This window comes from Lissotriton vulgaris, chromosome 8, assembly GCF_964263255.1.
Source record: "Lissotriton vulgaris chromosome 8, aLisVul1.2, whole genome shotgun sequence".
NCBI classification, from domain to species: Eukaryota; Metazoa; Chordata; class Amphibia; order Caudata; family Salamandridae; genus Lissotriton; species Lissotriton vulgaris.
This window is the reverse complement of record NC_141696.1, coordinates 675,766,449-675,784,943: the sequence shown is the minus strand read 5'-3', so window position 1 is coordinate 675,784,943 and position 18,495 is coordinate 675,766,449.

Sequence of the window (18,495 nt, the reverse complement as noted above, 5' to 3'; positions counted from 1 at the left end):
GTACTGAGTCAACACAAGATAATGCAACTCATTTTCGCTACCAGCATGCCATGTTCAAGGAAGAAATACAGCAATGCGTCACGCTGCATTTCAGTACCGTGCAGTAAACAATCAATGCTGTGCACTACTCTATGATCCTGTATCCTACAAGAGAAACATAACGTAGGGTGTAGCGCACTAATCCCTGAGTTTGTTAAGCACCGCTAATGTCAGACGTTCGTCAATGGTTTGATAGTTCGTTAGCAGCAAATATGCAAAGTGTTATACAACTGTTTTTAGAAGTGTGCGACCGGTTGCCCCCAACACAGATCACTGATGACAGCCAAGTTCCAGTCTGGGCCCTGGCCCCTGTAAGGCCCCGTCTGGGACCTGCACGGACTGAGCACTGGGCTGGAGGAACAGGCACAGCTGCCAGCAGTGAAAGGCAAAGAGAGTGTCCCTCCAGACCCGCACCCTGCCCCAGGCGATGATCCACTTTACCTGGCGGACGCAACCCCACTCTCCTCTCCTGCCACAGCAGCTGGGCCTGACTCCAGAACCTTGTCACCAGGGGCAAGGAGAGCTCAAGTCTGTAGTTCAGCGCCTGTGGGGCTGCCGGTCCGGGCCGCCAATGTTCAGCACAAACTCCTTCCACAAAGCCTTCCACACAATGCTGGTGCTACCTCAGGTTGCCCTCGAGGGCCCGATTACTTGTCCCACCTCTCCACCGCTGTTAGGACTTCTTCGCTCCCTGGTGCTCACCGCTCCCCGGTACTGCTCACCAGCACCTTTGGTGGCACCTTCGACACGCACCCCTGGCGCATCCGAGACTCACTCCGTCTCGTAATGCACCTGCTCTTCCGGCGCTCTCCACTAACACCTGGATTGCACCATGACACACACACTGCACGTCTGAGTCTCACCTCTCCATCACAAGCCGATCCGCGTGTCGGAAACTCACTCCTCCTTAGTGCCCACAATGTCCCAGCACTCTTCACCAGTGCCTGGACTGCACCGTGACACCAACCCCCCTGCACGTCCTGAATCTCGGCTCTCTTCCACGATGCCAACACTCCACAGGAGCTCCAAAACCTGCAGCTGCACCAAGACAAGCACCCTGCGCATCAGAGTTTTGATTCGCACTGGTGCCCTCGATCACCTTAGGCACCCCTTCAGAGGTCTCAGGCTGCCACGACACAGTCCCACCACTGCACCGCTTGAGACTTCCTGGAAACTTTTATGTTTCTGTGTTTCCGAACAGAGAGCCAGTTCACCTCAGGCCCTTGGGGTATAGGACGCAGCACACAGTAAAGTCCTACTCAGGAAGAAGGAGGGGCACAACCCACTGCAGCGCCCCTTCATTTACTTCTCAGTCAAGAGCTACAAACTGCCCACACACCCCAGATCCTGAAGCAAGGGTCATGTGTCTCCAACAGCCTATTCAGCAACTCTTCCTGAGGCAGAGGTTTTCTTCCCGATCACTGACAGGTCAAAGCCGCCAGAGGCTCAACCAGTCCACTGCGTCTTCAAAGCGCTCCCAGCACTTCTCTGAATGGTACCGAGATCGTTCTCGACGACATCATCAACATGACCAAAACCAAAGTCTTGAGGTTACAGTTCTTCCAGTTATACCCCTCATTGTCTTGGAAGTTTCCTTGTGCTCAGGGGTCCCCGACCCCTCTCTAAAACAGTCTTGCATATCTCCCCCCCAGTGTCACTGTCCCCTCTTTGATACCGGGGGCCTAGATCTTTAATCACTCAGAGGGAGATGGGTCTATTGTTTTATGGCTCTGCACTTGGTCTTTTCAACTCGCAAAGCCTCGCCTTCTCCCCGCTCCAGGGGCAGGGCAGCCTGGCGCCGTCTCCACCCCTCCCCAGGGGCACGACCTCCCTCAGCCCTTCTTGCCTCCTCAGATCCAGACAGGCAATTCACATTCTCTGAGACACGCACAAAGGTTTAAAGCACAAACTCAGCTATTTTCTCAAACAGCAGTTTCTGGACACACAGTGACAAAACCAGCTACCCAAAAAGATGTGTTCCGACACTGTGAGTTCAGACATACCAAACTTCACTGTTCCATTTCCAATTCTTGGGAAACTAGGCTAACAACACTACACCCAGCCTCCCCCATTGTGTCATATGGGCAGGATGGCCTTTTACCAGGGAATGTGAAATGGAGCATTTTCCACTGTCAGGGCCTAGCACCCACACTGGCACAGGTCCTCTCTTTTACCTGCACTGCACCCTACCTAGGGGTTACCCAGGATGTCCTACAGGGGTGCCCCATGTGTATGCAAAAGGGAAAGTAAGCCCTGACAAATGGTAGCACTTGTCAGGGCAACATGATAATTTAGCAAAATACGCGCAGGCCCTACGCTGAAGACCTGTTTTCCCTCTCTGTACATTTCTTTAGTACTAGCTCTGGTACACACAGTGCACATCACTTAGGTATTTTGCAAGTAAGGCAAACATACCAATCAGAGACAACCAAACACCATTACAATGTATACAAGGAACATCTGTACTGGCACACTGAATACCAGTGGCAAGTACCTACAACATCTAACTTCACAGGAGGCAAAGGCAAAAAGTCAGGGGTAATCACGCCAAGCTATGCCAGGTCTAACAGTGCCCATCGGGTATTGCAGTGCCAAACCAATGAGGAGCAGCCCGATGATGAAGCATGACACCCATCTGGCTATGTGAGGGCCCTGTATTCCAATAAAATGGATTTCCACCACTGAACTATTCACAGTTGATCACTTCTAGACCCCTTCAACTTACTCAGTTTTTTACCATTAGGAACAGCATATTACTTGTTTTTCTCTAAGATTGAATTGATCTCATAATTAGGCCATGGGTTTAAACACAAAAAATCACCATAACTTTATAGGCACGGAATTTCCAAAAAAACAGTGAAGTGTATTTAATATTCTAAGATTTCAGTATGATGTTTTAGGTTTTTAGTACTCAGCTAAAGGAAACCTGTAGCCCTTGTTGGACTCATGCTGCCGCCTGTCCTGCCCACATTGGAGACATCCGCCGGTGTCACCCGCCTGCCTCCCGCTGCCTCACTCCTTCTTCCATCAACGGAGTGCGGCCGCCGTGCGGAGAGCGGGCCAGGAGACTACAGCCCCCAGCAGCCAATGCGGCCCGTGCACCTGTCAACCGCGACAGGAGGCGCATAAGAGCAGCGTCTGCCCCTGGCCAGTGGGGAACTCTGCTAAAGGAAACCTGTAGCCCTTGTTGGACTTGTGCTGCCGCCTGTCCTGCCCACATTGGAGACACCCGCCGGACTCACCCGCCTGCCTCCCGCTGCCTCACTCCTTCTTCCATCAACGGAGTGCAGCCGCCGTGCGGGGAGCGGGCCAGGAGACTACAGCCCCCAGCAGCCTATGCAGCCCGTGCACCTGTCAACCGCGCCAGGAGGCGCATAAGAGCAGCGTCTGCCCCTGACGAGTGGGGAACTCTGCTAAAGGAAACCTGTAGCCCTTGTTGGACTCGTGCTGACGCCTGTCCTGCCCACATTGGAGACACCCACCGGAGTCACCCACCTGCCTCCTGCTGCCTCACTCCTTCTTCCATCAACGGAGTGCGGCCACCGTGCGGAGAGCGGGCCAGGAGACTACAACACCCAGCAGCCTATGCGGCCCGTGCACCTGTCAACCACGCCAGGAAGCGCATAAGAGCAGCATCTGCCCCTGGCGAGTGGGGAACTCTGCTAAAGGAAACCTGTAGCCCTTGTTGGACTCGTGCTGCTGCCTGTCCTGCCCACATTGGAGACACCCGCCGGAGTCACCCACCTGTCTCCTGCGGTACACAGTCAAAATATCGAGTAGGAAATATCGACCTACCATAATATCGAGTCTGAAATATCGAAGGAGCATAATATCGAAGGCAAGAATATCGTAGGACAGAATATCGACCCAAGGTAAGTAATATCGAAATACTTAATATCGATGTAAGTAATATCGAAGTTAGTAATATCGATAGCATATATATCGATGTTACTAATTTCGATGACACTAATATCGATATTTGTATTATTTTATAGTTTTTTATTATGTATGTGTTATATGTTTAATTTAAGTATTTAAAATAATTACTATTATATGTGTATACATTTTCTATAATAATAAATACATTTATAAGTAAATTTTATGTTTTAGTACTGGAGCGGGTTGTGGGTTTATAGGGGAATAGGGTGGGAAGTAATTTAATTAGAGTAAATTGATTATTAATTAGTAGGATGTATTAATAAATTATAATTAATTGGTAAATATTTGAAAATAATAGGAAAATAATTGTAATTAATTTATTAATTGATATATATGATCTGTAGCGGGTTGTGGGTTTATAGGGGAATAGGGTGGGAAGTAATTTAATTATGGTAAGTTGATTAATAATTAGTAGGATTAATTAATTAATTATAATTATTTGCTAATTAATATTGATTAATAAAATTAATTGATTAATTGATATATATTTTCTGTAGCGGGATGTGGGTTTATAGGGGAATAGGGTGGGGAGTAATTTAATAATAATTAATTAATTAATATATGTTTTTACATATTTATAATTAATTAATTGGCAAAAAAATAATATTAATTAGTTAATTAATTAATATAATTTTGTACATATTTTAAAATAGTAATTAATTGGTAATTAAATAATATTAATTAGTTAATTACATTAATTAGAGTAATTAATTTATATATATAATTTTTAGTTACTGTTAATTAATTAATTGGGGAAAAATGATATTAATTATTAAATTATATTAATTACAGCTAATGTGCTAATATATTTACTTTATTGTTATTGTTAATTAATAATTATTTGCTAATTAAATAACATTAATTAAGTTTGGGTAAAGGGGTATTTTTAGGGTTCTGGGTCAGTTTTCAGTTCTTGGGTAAAGGGGTATTTTTAGGGTTTAGGGTCAGTTTTCAGTTTTTGGGTAAAGGGGTATTTTTAGGGTTCAGGGTCAGTTTTCTGCTTTTGGGTAAAGGGGTATTTTTAGGGTTCAGGGTCAGTTTTCAGTTCTTGGGTAAAGGGGCATTTTTAGGGTTCAGGGTCAGTTTTCAGTTTTTGGGTAAAGGGGTATTTTTAGGGTTCAGGGTCAGTTTTCAGTTTTTGGGTAAAGGGTTATTTTTGGGGTTCAGGGTCAGTTTTCAGTTTTTGGGTAAAGGGGTATTTTTAGGGTTCAGGGTCAGTTTTCAGTTCTTGGGTAAAGGGGTATTTTTAGGGTTCAGGGTCAGTTTTCAGTTTTTGGGTAAAGGGGTATTTTTGGGGTTCAGGGTCAGTTTTCAGTTTTTGGGTAAAGGGGTATTTTTAGGGTTCAGGGGCAGTTTTCAGTTTTTGGGTAAAGGGGTATTTTTAGGGTTCAGGGTCAGTTTTCAGTTTTTGGGTAAAGGGGTATTTTTAGGGTTCAGGGTCAGTTTTCAGTTCTTGGGTAAAGGGGTGTTTTTTGGGTTCAGGGTCAGTTTTCCCTACTGTTGCACTCTCTTGAGTGGGAATAGTAATTGTATCCCTACGCTATCAAACGCTTTCCCTACTGTTGCACTCTTTGGAGTAGGAATAGTAATTTTTACCCTTACGCTATCCAACGTTTTATATAATTAATTGTTAAAATATCAAATGTTTATTTTATGTTTTATATTACTTACATTTTATTTATGTTATTGTTTTATGTTTGTAAATGTATTAGTAAATTAGAATATATTTCATTAATTTATAAATTAGTAAAATAATTATTAATACTTATTGTTCAGTACATATATATTATATATTTACTGTATATATTTAATTAATGTATTATTAATATATATGTATTATTTATTAATTTTAAACATTATTAGATACTTTTAAATATGTATATTTTATTTATTAGTGTTATATACTTAATCTTACATTTATATATTAAAAGAAAAAAAATCGATATTTTTAACATCGATATTTTTTACATCGATATTATTTTTTCGATATTTTTGTACTTACCATGTTGTAGATAGGATGTCGATATTTTTGCCCTCGATATTGTTGACTCGATATTCTTGTAGGTCGATATTTATGAGGTCGAAATTCTGTCAGTGATCCGTCTCCTGCTGCCTCACTCCTTCCATCAACGGAGTGCGGCCGCCGTGTGGAGAGCGGGCCAGGAGACTACAACCCCCAGCAGCCTATGCAGCCCATGCACCTGTCAACCGCGCCAGGAGGCACATAAGAGCAGCGTCTGCCCCGCCTCGCGGGACGCCGGGGAGAAGCCCGGGCAAAGGCGGGCCCTCTGTGGCCCTCGGAGGCCGGGTGAGGTTGGGCCGGGCATTCCCTCTTTCACCAGCAGTGGATGCCGACGACGCCTATATTATCAACTAAAGGTACTGTCAACCAACTTATATAACCCCCTGGCTCCACACGTCTGCAAAGCCAGTCCAGGTCCTAGTCCTGTAGCAATAAATACAGATTCGGTGGGGGACCCCTGCCACTCCCACCACTGACTCAGCAATCACCTGTAAATAATGAGTAATGCGGGTAAAAGGGAAAAAAGTGCTATAAAGCCCAAATACCAGGTTGCAAGTGGCTATGCCGCAGCCCCTACCTAGCTTAACTGCAATAGGCAGGATGCTACAACAAACTATAGGGGTGGTTGCGACGGCAATTGAAAACACAGAGAGAAGGTTCTCACTCACACCCACTATTTGTACGCAAGACCTAAGAGGGCATTGCTCAGCTATTGTAACAGACGGTCCCGATTTAAGCTCATACTTAACATCATCTTATGTTGAGCTTCCCTGCGCAGAGGCATCCACAGAGATCCCTATAGTGGTGGAGGACACCTCCATTGATCTGAACCCATCCCCCAGATCGGAAATCCCTAAAACAAGCAAATCATGTCCCAGAAGGAGAAAAAACAGCCTTCCAAAAAAGAAAATGGGGGAAAAAAACATAACAAATCATAACCTGGTGACGCCAATAACCAACAAGCAGCTATTGACACCAGGCATGCCTTGCTGGGTCACTAATATGGTGGCTGACCTACAGGCATGCCTGGAACAGACTATTGTCACCCACATTAAACCTTTGATGTCTAAGATTGACAGATTAGCTTCCATTTTAAACAATAGGGGGGTAGGAACCACAAAGCCCCTGAATCCCCAAAGTAATCTAGCTCCATCCGAGCAGAGTGGCCCAGCAAGAATTACACATAGGGATAAGGTAGCTTTACCAGTAAATTCTCCTACACCGAACATAAATATAGGAACACCTATAACCACCACCATGCCCACTAGAACTCCACCACCCCCATGTCCCACAACCTCTACTCATGGCCAGATCCACCAGGGAGCAGGAAACCCTAACCTAAATATTGGTAAATTCGGTCCCAACCCGAAGGAGGGCAGAAATTATATTAAAAAGCAGTTTACCCAAAACAAGAAATGTACCAGTTAAAGCTGGTCCAGCACAACTGCCGACCGTTAACCTCCCCCCGGAAGCTCTGCCCTTCGTTGTTGCACTTACAGGAGTTACGCCCTTAGATGAAGGGAGAAGAGAAAATCACTTCGACTTAAAAAATAAGTGCATGCAATGGCTAAGTGCAAACAGACCATTACCCTCAAACATCTCAGGGGAAATACTCACTGTCAGAAGAGTGGAGTGGATTGGGGAGGGACCAAAAACCGTAGCAGGAGACATCGTAGTAATACATTTTAGGGATACCGCTGCTGTGAACTATATCTGCAATGCCCCCCCGGGAGGATCAGGCACCGAAATACACCCATCACATCTGTCATCCTTCTATTCTACCCCACCCTGGAGATTAGTTCACCCTAACAGGGCTCCTTGTAGGAGAGGCCACTATGGTCCATCAAATAGAATGCAACAGTGGCGAGTACCGAGGGAGGGCTTCTTTCTACATGAACTTATAAATCCATTACAAGCCCACTGGAATAGGTACAGTATATGGGAGGAGGTGGATTGACTCCTATGGGTCGGAAATTTTCCATCTCAATCCGCCAAGGGAAAACTTATAAAAAAGTCTACATTGAAGGGAAATACACCACCCACTGCCCCCAGAGAAAGTATGAGAGAGGGATGTAGCGAGAAGGGTAAACCAGAGAAAAAATGGGAAACCCAGCTCACAGATCAGGAGGCATTGAGGAAAGATATGTGGGTCGCTTCCAGCTCAGAGATAATAGAAGGGACTAAGTTAGACACTATATTTGTCCCAAATGGTATAACTATAGCTGAGGGAGACAGGACCAATTACCCACCTGGGGCTGGGGTAAACATACCTGACCGGCAGGATGGACTTAAAATCGTATCCTGGAACATAGCAGGACTTTCTGCCAAACACAATGTACAGGAATGGAGAGAATACATCACCAGGTTTCAAGTTATATGCTTACAGGAGACCTGGATGATTGATTCTAATCACTTTACCATGGAGGGGTATAAGTGTTTCCCAGTTCCTGCACAAAGCTCCTCCTCAGGGAGAGCGGTGGGAGGGCTACTTATATATGTAGATCTCCGGATAGAAGGGGTATGGTCCAACTATAACTGGAAATCGCAAAACATGCAGGCAATAGGCCTTCGTTCTAAAGGGTTAAACATCTTACTGGTAAACTGGTATAACGCTGTGGGTGTAAATAGTAGGGGAAATGCAAAAAAAGAATTAGACTTTTTCCTAAATGCCCAGCTATCAGAGACAAAAGCAGTAGTTACCCCTCGTGTCGTCCTTGTCGGCGACTTTAATTGCCACCTTTGCGGGATTTTAAGACCAATAAACAAGGACTGGTCACGATGTACAGTGGAGAAAGGACCTCACTTTGTACACTCCCTAGAGGGACGGGAAATAGACAAGGTAATGAAAATGTATAACTTGGCCCACACAATGGACATGATTGAGATGAGTAGCGCTGGAGAACACAGCCCAACTTTTAAGGGGAGAGGATGTGACTCGTACATAGATTTTATTTTGGTTTCCCCCACACTTAAAACATGGGTCAGTAGGGCGGCTATCTAAAATAGCACATTTAGCGACCATAACCGGTATACAACCGTTACCACGCATCTTTTACCACGAAATACTGTTACAACGAAACTATTACAACGCAAGTGTATTTACAACGCATGTATTTACAACGCATTACACTACAACGCAGATACTATTACAACGCATACCATTACAACGTAAGTATAGGTAAGTTTTTCTTTTTTTTAAAACATTTATTAGGGGTATTGGGTTATGGGGTACAGGGGTATTTTAGGGTTCAGGGCTAGGTTTGGGTTATGGGGTACAGGGGTATTTTAGGGTTCAGGGCTAGGTTTGGGTTATGGGGTACAGGGGTATTTTAGGGTTCAGGGCTAGGTTTGGGTTATGGGGTACAGGGGTATTTTAGGGTTCAGGGCTGGGTTTTGTAGTGTAGTTCCTATTTTCCCAATAGGCCCTGCGCATTGGAATAACATAAACAGTAGTATGGACGTAGAAGTGCGGATCTTCCAGGTCTCCACTGACTATGCTAAACTTAATTGGGTGTGTTACCAACTAGCTCAGAGGTCACTGGAAACTTTCTTGACTGAAAAGGAAGTGATCAGCTTCCCTGGTACAGACAAGAAGGGATTCAGTTTTCCAACAACCGCATAAACATGACAACTTTGCTCCTTAGAATAAGAGTCAATCTCTAGAGTCGTGTGAAACAATAGACAGTCAGTTTTGTGAAGATTACTTTCACCAATATGCAGAGAATAGAGAGACGGGTGTTTTCAATAAAAAGGTATTATTTATTGAACAGTCTTTCTTCTCGTACAAGAGAAATGAATTGCCACAATTGCAAGACTAGTTATTATAAAAAGTGTGTACAGTAAAATGAGGATTGCGAAATAATACTGTAAAAGCATTGATATGGTTTCTTAGCCATACAATGGTTTAAAATGAATAAAACATATATACATTCATATATACATTTAGCTAACATACTCAACTGGTGCTTCTAACTACGCCTACCCCAGTGTACCTGACCTAAGCCTAATACTTGGGAGGGAGTAAGTAAGTAGCAGTTTTAGTTAAGTTGGTTTTGCCAAGGTTTGCTTCAAGAATTCTCTCTAAGGGTTTAGTCAACACCACACCTCTGAAATAGAATGTTGGAGGTCAGGTATCTCCTTCCAGGGACTCGATAGCCCAGTCACTCGCAAGATTAGGCTGGAAACGCCGGAGCTGGATTTCTCTGCAGGAGAAAAGACAGCGTCTCTCTCAGCGCGTCGAGGAAGAGGAGGAGGGGCAGCGTCCGCGGGCAGCTTGCATCTGCTGGGCTCTGAAGGGGACAGCTGTTCAACTCCTGTGTTCACCACACCATCGTTCGCTCGTTAGCAGCAATAGCAGTAGCGATAGTAGCAGCCGTGTTAGGATCAGCTGCATCAGCGTTTGCTTAAGGCAACGTTGGTAATTTTTATACCTAAAAGGTGCCTGGTTTGACGTACGTTTTTGGACATAAGTCGTCAATAAAGATGTCACTAGGAAGTGATCGTCTCTCAGTGCTCATTAGAGTTCTATTACTAATCAAAACATAGCAAGCGGGGCTTTCCCAGGTTGCTGAGTTTTTATCTTGTTGAAGAACTCGGAGTGTAATCTAGGAATCTTAGATAGTGGCTTCTGCTGTGTCATTTGCACTAATGAGCTGCAAAGGAAGTTGCAGAGGAAGCGATTCTGAAATGTGGCTCTGTTCGTGTGAGATCTGTTCAAAGCGTCACCATATTGCCTTGGTGACGTCCCTGCGTTTAGTGCACACCTTTGGTGTTTAGACAATAAACCTCCATAGTGTAACCAATTGTCGCAATTTATTGGTACATGATATTTCAATCAGTAATCCATTTCATTCATGTTTTACATTTGAAAAGTTTAAGACACTGCTCCAATGCATTTCGGGTCTTGTGCCCTTCATCGGGGAGCTTGTGTTTGCGATGTGTGGAGTGTCTTAGTTAATGTGCTCAGCGGCTTCTGTGAATTAATCCGGCATTCGTCTCTCCCGCGAAACCCGGATTTCGCGGGAGAGACGAACGCCGGATTAATTCACAGAAGTTTATTGTCTAAACACCAAAGGTGTGCACTAAACGCAGGGACGTCACCAAGGCAATATGGTGACGCTTTGAACAGATTTAACATATACGTGTGTCGGACGGACACACCACCTGCTTGTAGCACCCTACTGTTAATCAAAACAACATCTGACTATAGAAACCCAACTACAAACCAAACACTTGCTGTGCGTCCCCCAACCACCACATATAAACCATTTCTGTTCGTGTGAGGCCAGAGACGAGTTTCTGAATATTGCATTTGATCGGTTATGCCAATATAGGGGTACAAAGGGATTATAGCCGTATAGGGGCATAAGGTCACAGTATCGATCAGGGTACTAGATTAGAACGCGACACCCACCCCACGAATTTATGTCCATCAATTTACTAAAACTATAGCAAAAGATGCATGTGTAACATTACCCACCCCAAAATACATGTATGCATTTGAAATGGCGTATCTGAAGTACGTGGTCATTTTGGTAAAGTACGTATTTAAGCATAGAAATCATTCAAAATGTATAGCATATGTAATCAATGAACGATTTTGCGAAAAAATTACACATGAAATATCTCTGAATACAGAAAAGAAAAGGCGAGATAATTTCATCACATATAAATGCATTGCTGTAAAATGTGCTAGAGGCTGATGTAAAGTTATTATCTCTCTAGATTCACCTAAAAATAGAAGTAGAAGCTTCTGTTCTTTATGAATAGGTCTACTTTAAGCAAAGAATTTCCGTGCCAGAAAAAGGTAATTAATAAAAAGTGTTCAATTAAAAAAAAATTCTTGTTGAACGGGGGAAATAGAGTTCCAACGCTTTTTAGCAGTTTTTGTTGTTCAAAACGGAAGGCCGAATTCAGAGTTCATGGGAACGCTGTGTGTCGGAATGTTTTTCTAAAGTTATTGTTTCTGTTCGGGTGAGAACATCATATCAGACAGGCTCTCAAAGAATTGGTCTACAAAATCAGGTGACAGTTCGACCAAGTTCGATAGTGCTGTAACTTGGCAGGTGTGAGAATGATTGCTGTCATCAAGTCTGGATCGGCAATGCTCACAGAAGGTCGTACCTGGGTGATGTTGCTTTTATTTCTCGCTCCACTGTTACCACCTAGTCGTAGCACAGGAGTCTCAACGAATGCCGTCATCAGGATTGGTAGCCGCTGGGGACAACACAATGCGTGAGCCGTTATCGGACTTAGCAAAGTATCGATATCCATTGGTACTGCTGATGGAAGTGCAAGACAGATGTCCAACACGCACTCATCTCCGCATAGCATACATCGAAGCACAGGTAAGATGCAGGATTGCCATATCGGTCTGAATGAAAGAAACCAGGTCATGTTTAGATCTCTCAGCCTGGCCAATCCAAGGACTCTAGTTATTCTGTCCCGGTAGCGGATTGCTAGGATCAATTCTTCCATCCTTGTAGGAGTCATGTCTGAGCTTTGGCTTGTCATATCGGAGCAGGAGGGTCACAAATAAAATGCCTGCTACAAGTCCCAAAAACAGGGGTATGCCGCCAAAGACTGAATAGACAAAATTAGGAATGATTCCCAGAATTGCTTTGAATGGTGTTAGCAGTCCCGTAAAAATCATCTTAAATATGCCTGGGATGTTAAGGAGTTGGCTAAGCATTTCTGTGAAATGCACGGGGCAATTTGTTGATAAAAGGTCATGAATCTCTGAAGTTGTCCTTGCAACTTGGAGTTCATACGTCTCTTTTGATGACGTGATGGGCACTGTTGTCTGCAAAAGCACAGACTTCATTCTGCTTAAAGTATCAATTCGTATAGAAGAGAAATTCAAACGAGGCCAGATGGGAGTCTCAGTGTCTCCAGGGCCATTTGGAAACAATGCTTGCATACAGCATTTGACCATGGATGTTATGCTTACGAGATAGGCTTTTTTCTCAAAAGGCCACAACATCTGTGATCCGTTATTAGAATGTAACTCCCATTTGCGAGTTGCATAAAGAAAGGCTCTATCTGCGTTGCAGGTGTGACAAGTTGGTGGCATGAAAGGTTGTTAGAATTACCTTCACAGGCTCCATGTAAATTAATACCCTTGCACAAAAGTATACCGCTTAGTGAACGTTTACAGTTTTCAATACTAAGAAATACATTTTTGTTGCTGTCACTATAGCATGTGTGTGTGTATGGTAATTTCCATGTTGACTTAATGTATCCTTTACCCAATCGTTCATACTGGCCAGTAGGTATGTATTCAAGGCATTTTTTAAATTGGAAAGTTGTTATCGGAATTGTGATAATCCCGTGTATTATCCATTCAATGACAGGACTTTCTGACATTGTCAAAGGTAATCTCTCAAGTTTTTCGATGCTCAGGATTGTATAGTCTGCTCCTTTCTGTGCCAAGCTGATTTGTTTATCAGTAAGGTTAAAGATGGAAAACAATGACGTTGTGTTGATTAAACGCCAAGGCACATAGCCTGAACGAAGATTTTGCAGCGTCCAGCCTAACTGTACAATAGAACGCAATTGTGACTGGCCATGCAGTAACATTAGCAATTCTCTGTCTATTATATCTATGGCAGATGATACAATACTGTCCAGTGAATATATTCTGGAGGACAGAGTCATTAACCCATTGTCCACTACAGAAAGTGATTTTTCCAAATTAATACGATCAATTTCTCGTATTTTTTCAGCTGTTTCAATTTGCGTGACTTTCCAAGCCTCGTTGTATGCAGCATAGATGCTGGCCACTATGAAGCATTTCTGATGCTGTTTGCGTGGTCCCATAATAAAATCGTGCAAATCAGCACCATCTTTAAGTAAAGATGTGTTGCTTAATTTCAGACAGTGTGGATGATTCTAGCCATTCAAGGCACAGCTTCCCTACACTGTATGTTGTTACTATCCCTGGATGTTGTCTCTGGGAGTATCTAGGGTCTTGTCTGGTCATTGTTAACCCCTGTGTTTTGTTCAGGAATCTATCTTGACAGTTGTTTGTGTCAGTAGGCCAGATTAACCACTTTTTCCAATCAGGATGTGTTCTGTTTAAATGTAAAATTTTAGATACGTCTATCTCAGTATTTGTTGTTGCATTATCAGGTATTGGCTTTGGAATAGACGGTTTGTTAAGGTCTTTGATCTTAGCTAGGCCAAGACAAGTTGTTTGTTGGATTGTGTCATTTAAAAACATTATTTGCTCTGGGATCATGCAGGCTCGAAATAGTGCTTCTAGGCCTTGTACCTGCCACTCTTTTGTACCCCAGATTGTTTTTGTTTCAATGTTATTTTTCCAATAATCAAAGCCAAATGTCATCATTTTTTCATAAAATGCTTCTGAATATATCAATTTAGTATTTGTCAGCATTGTTTTCAATCCTGTTTTATCTAACAGTTTATAATAAAACGTTTCTGCATCACTGGTGTTAAACCCTGAGAAGTACTGAAATTTCTCAAAGAATGATTTAGAACTGCTTTTAGGTGGTGTAGCACAATGTTCCCATTGGTTATACTTAAAAACATTTCTAGGCTGTGCAGATTTATGCAAATAATGATCACCATAGTGTGTGAAGCAGAACATCTGTTCATAACTAGACGAACCTTGTAAATAATCATGTTCTGTGAATCTAGCTGGCATTACTAAATCAGACATCATATTATTAATACTTTCAAAGTCCCAATCATCAGAGAATGTACTAGGTTTTACAAAGTCACTTAAGGAAACCTTGAATTGATGAGGATACTTCAGGATCTCGACCGGACCATATATTTGATAGTCAGTTTTTTCCCATACTACCCCGCCGGGTATTGGAATGGCTGTGACATTTACTGTTGACAGTTCTCTTTTCTTCACGTGGTATGATCTGTGTGGTTTGAGGACTAAGTTGATGTTCTGACTTGCTGTGTCCATTGTACTATATTTTCCCTCAATGAATTTTCCCAAACAAAGTACCATGATGAGCCAAAGCCGGAGGAAAAATACACCTAGACCAAACCAGAACTCTAACCATGGAGAAATAAGATACATTTCCTTGAGTTGATGAAAGAGTTCTGTTGCTTTTTCTTTAAAAGTCTTTTTTGTTTCTGGCATCACTTCGGGGTTGCTTTGATCCTCAGAAAAGTTATCGAAGTTGATGAAATAGCCAGAGGCAGTTCTGTCAATTGTTGGAATTGTTCTTTCAATTTGTCTTTCAGTAGCACATTCAGATGCCACATCATTGTAGACTGGTGTTTCTTGACGAACTGTTTCAATCTGTGTCTCAAGAGGCACGAGTTCCATGGCATTATTGCATAGTCCCTCTCTGTGCACTGCAGGCTGATCGAATGTGATTAGTCTTTCAGTTTGAACCTCTTGGATTGTTGCAAGTTTGGGTATTCTGTTGTTTCTCGGGAGTCCACTGGGCCTACTGTTGATTATAGGCCACATGCTTGTGGTTTTACCAGGTCGATTGATACAACTCTGTTCTCCTTTTTACCAGCAAGGGGCGGTAGTACTACTGATATTGTTCCGTTGATAGCTACGACAGGTACTGCTTTTCTGTAAGAAGGCCCAAATTCCTTCTTCACCGCTATTTTTTCTCTGACTAGATCCCCAATCTTTGGAATCCAGACAGGCCTTGCTGGGGCTGGTGGTGCCTCGTCAGTGGTAGCTGGCTGTTGCTTTAACTTTATGTTGCTTAAGGATTTTCTTGTTTCATTCAAGTCCTGTAAAACAGCCAATCGATCTTTGATGTCAAAGTCTGTTTTCTTATCTTGTACCACTGATACCTGACTATCTAAGTCCTGAATTCGCATTCTAATTCCGAACAATAGTTCGTATGGGCTGAAACCTTTTAGAGAATTTCTTGGCAAGTTATTTAGGCTTAACTGGACACTTATTAAATGTTTGACCCACCCAGCACCCGAACCTAATACCTTGGCTGTTATAGATTGCTTTATGTCCCGGTTTTTTCTTTCTACCACACTGTTCCCTTCGGGGTGTGACGTACAAGAATACCGCAAGCCAACGCCCATGCTGGCCATGGCCTCCTTATAAGCTCGAGAGCTAAAAGCAGGACCTTGGTCAGAATGGAACATGGAAATTGCGTATGTGCCGATAAAGACTCGCAGATCTTTTATAACTGTTCTGGCGTCAGCCGGGCGCTGGGGCCACATTTTTTAAGTGGGTTTAGCCTTCATGATGTACAATGGGACACGTTTCTCTTGTTTGATTGCGCGGATAGATCGCCTTATGCTTTCTATTAGGGCTTCTGACACTACACTGGCCGGTTCTCCACTGCGATCTCTGTTGCAGTCTTCACAATTTTTTGCAAAATCATGAATTCCTTCACTCATTTCCGGCCACCAGTACTCTGATTCCAATTCTCTCAGAGAGTCCCTGATTGTTTGGTGTCTCAGACCCAACCCCATATGTGCTTCCTGTAATAGGAAACCTCTCCGTTTAATGTTTGGAATTACCCTATCCCCCACTCCAGGGATTCGAGCAAAAGAAACGGAGTTTGCATCGATTACGTATGCATAATTGAGTGGATAGTTCACGGGTAGTGCTGCACAGTCGCCTTTTACGGACGTTTTGACTGCCAGCATAGTTTCCCTGTCTATGTGTTTTTCTGCACGCATTTTTGTGGCTACGGAAGCCGGTTTAGTTGCTTCCGCTGTGGCTGTATTAGCCAATGAATTCCCTGCAACGTGAACGCCATCACGTTGATGACTCAGAGTGTGTATCACGTGAGTCTTTTGTAGTTCGTTCTGTAAAAGAGCTACCTGTTTCCAGAGCAATTTATGCTTTATTGTGACACCTGTGTCATCTTTGTAATCATTTTCAATCCAGCTCTGCAACTTTATTATTGTAAGAGTTGATGCATAAATGAGAATCGCACACGATTAGTGTTGGGAATTCACGTTCTGCATTTTCAAGCGCCATCTTCAAAGATCTGATTTCAGCTCTCTGAGCCGAACAGTACTTCACTGATTCAGTTTTTGTTATTTTCGGTCTGAATTTACCGCTCAGCCAACGACCTTTAACAATCGCATAGGCTGCATCGTAGGATTTGCTCTCTACGTTGAAATGCTGTACAAATCTATCTGTATAGATTATACAGGCGTACTGTGGGAGAGGCAGAAGTTCGATTGGCAGAGGATATTCTTCTTCATATTCTAAATCGTTCCGTTTTTTGAATTGCGGGGCGAAATAGTATTTCACATCTTCCGCTCCTAGAGACTCTACACAATGTATTCATTTCGGATCCAGTGACACTGTAGGCAGGTTTACTGGGCTGAATAGCGCCTCGAAGGCGGATTCCGCTGTGACGATATTGATCCTTTTGCCATATGCTAGTTCTCGCTCATTCGCTAATGCAGTTTCCACTGCTTTCACAGTATTTTCTGTCGGACTGAATGTTTTTTCTGCTTGTGTGTACAAGTGAGATTTAATTGAAATTGGTACCTTTTCTCCCTCATTAGAGGTCAGGTACGTGAATCCGCATCTTCCTGGGATGACTCGGATTACAAGATTGCGTGTGTTGTCACGTGTATATAATTTTGTTTTTGCTAACATGTCTGTTTGCAGTGATCTCAAAATTTCTGTATGTTTTTGAGTCCAATTGATTTGTTTAAAATCAGGTTTAATTAGTTCATAGAGAGGTTTAACCCTCTCCGCGTAATTTAGAATGTAAGTTCTACCGAAATTCAGGAAGCCTAGAATCGATTGTAAGTTCTTCAGCGTTTTTGGAGCTTGGAGTACAGCGCACTTCTCTAAGAAGTTGTCCACTAGGCTTTTTCCTTCACTTGATAATTCGTATCCTAAAAATAATACTGTCAGATGGGCAATTCGAGACTTTTTAAAGTTAAATTTGTAACCCTCTGCTGCGAACCCAAGTATAATGGTGTTCACACTTTTCAAGTGAGTCTCCAAGTCGTCGTCTGTGAGATAGATATCATCTACGTAAGATAATGCCTCATCATCATATATTTGTAGTAACTCTGTTACTCTGGCTGAGAATAGTCCTGGGCTGTTCTTGAACCCCTGTGGGAGCCTACAGAATTTTTTCTGAGACCCCATTACTGAGAAAGCGGTCAAGTATCTGCTTTCTGGTGCAATGTTTTGACAAAAGAAACCATTAGATATGTCTAATGTCGTTTTATATTTTTTCCTAACTATGTTGTTCATTAGTGCAGCACTATGCGAATTTCGTACTGCAAATGTTTTGCAACATGCATTAAGGTGTCTGTAGTCCAAAACTAGACGATATGAATTGTCTGGCTTGGAGACAGGAAACAAAGGATTGTTCATTTGAGAGGTTCATGTTTCAATCACCCCCTGGTATTCAAGTTGATCTAAAATCTCCCTGACTTGTTTTTTAGCTTCTTGCTTAATGGGATACTGCCTTTGTGCAGTTGGTTCACTTTTTAACTGGATTTTGTGAGGAGGAGAGTCCTCATCCCATCCTACATGATTTTTATATAAT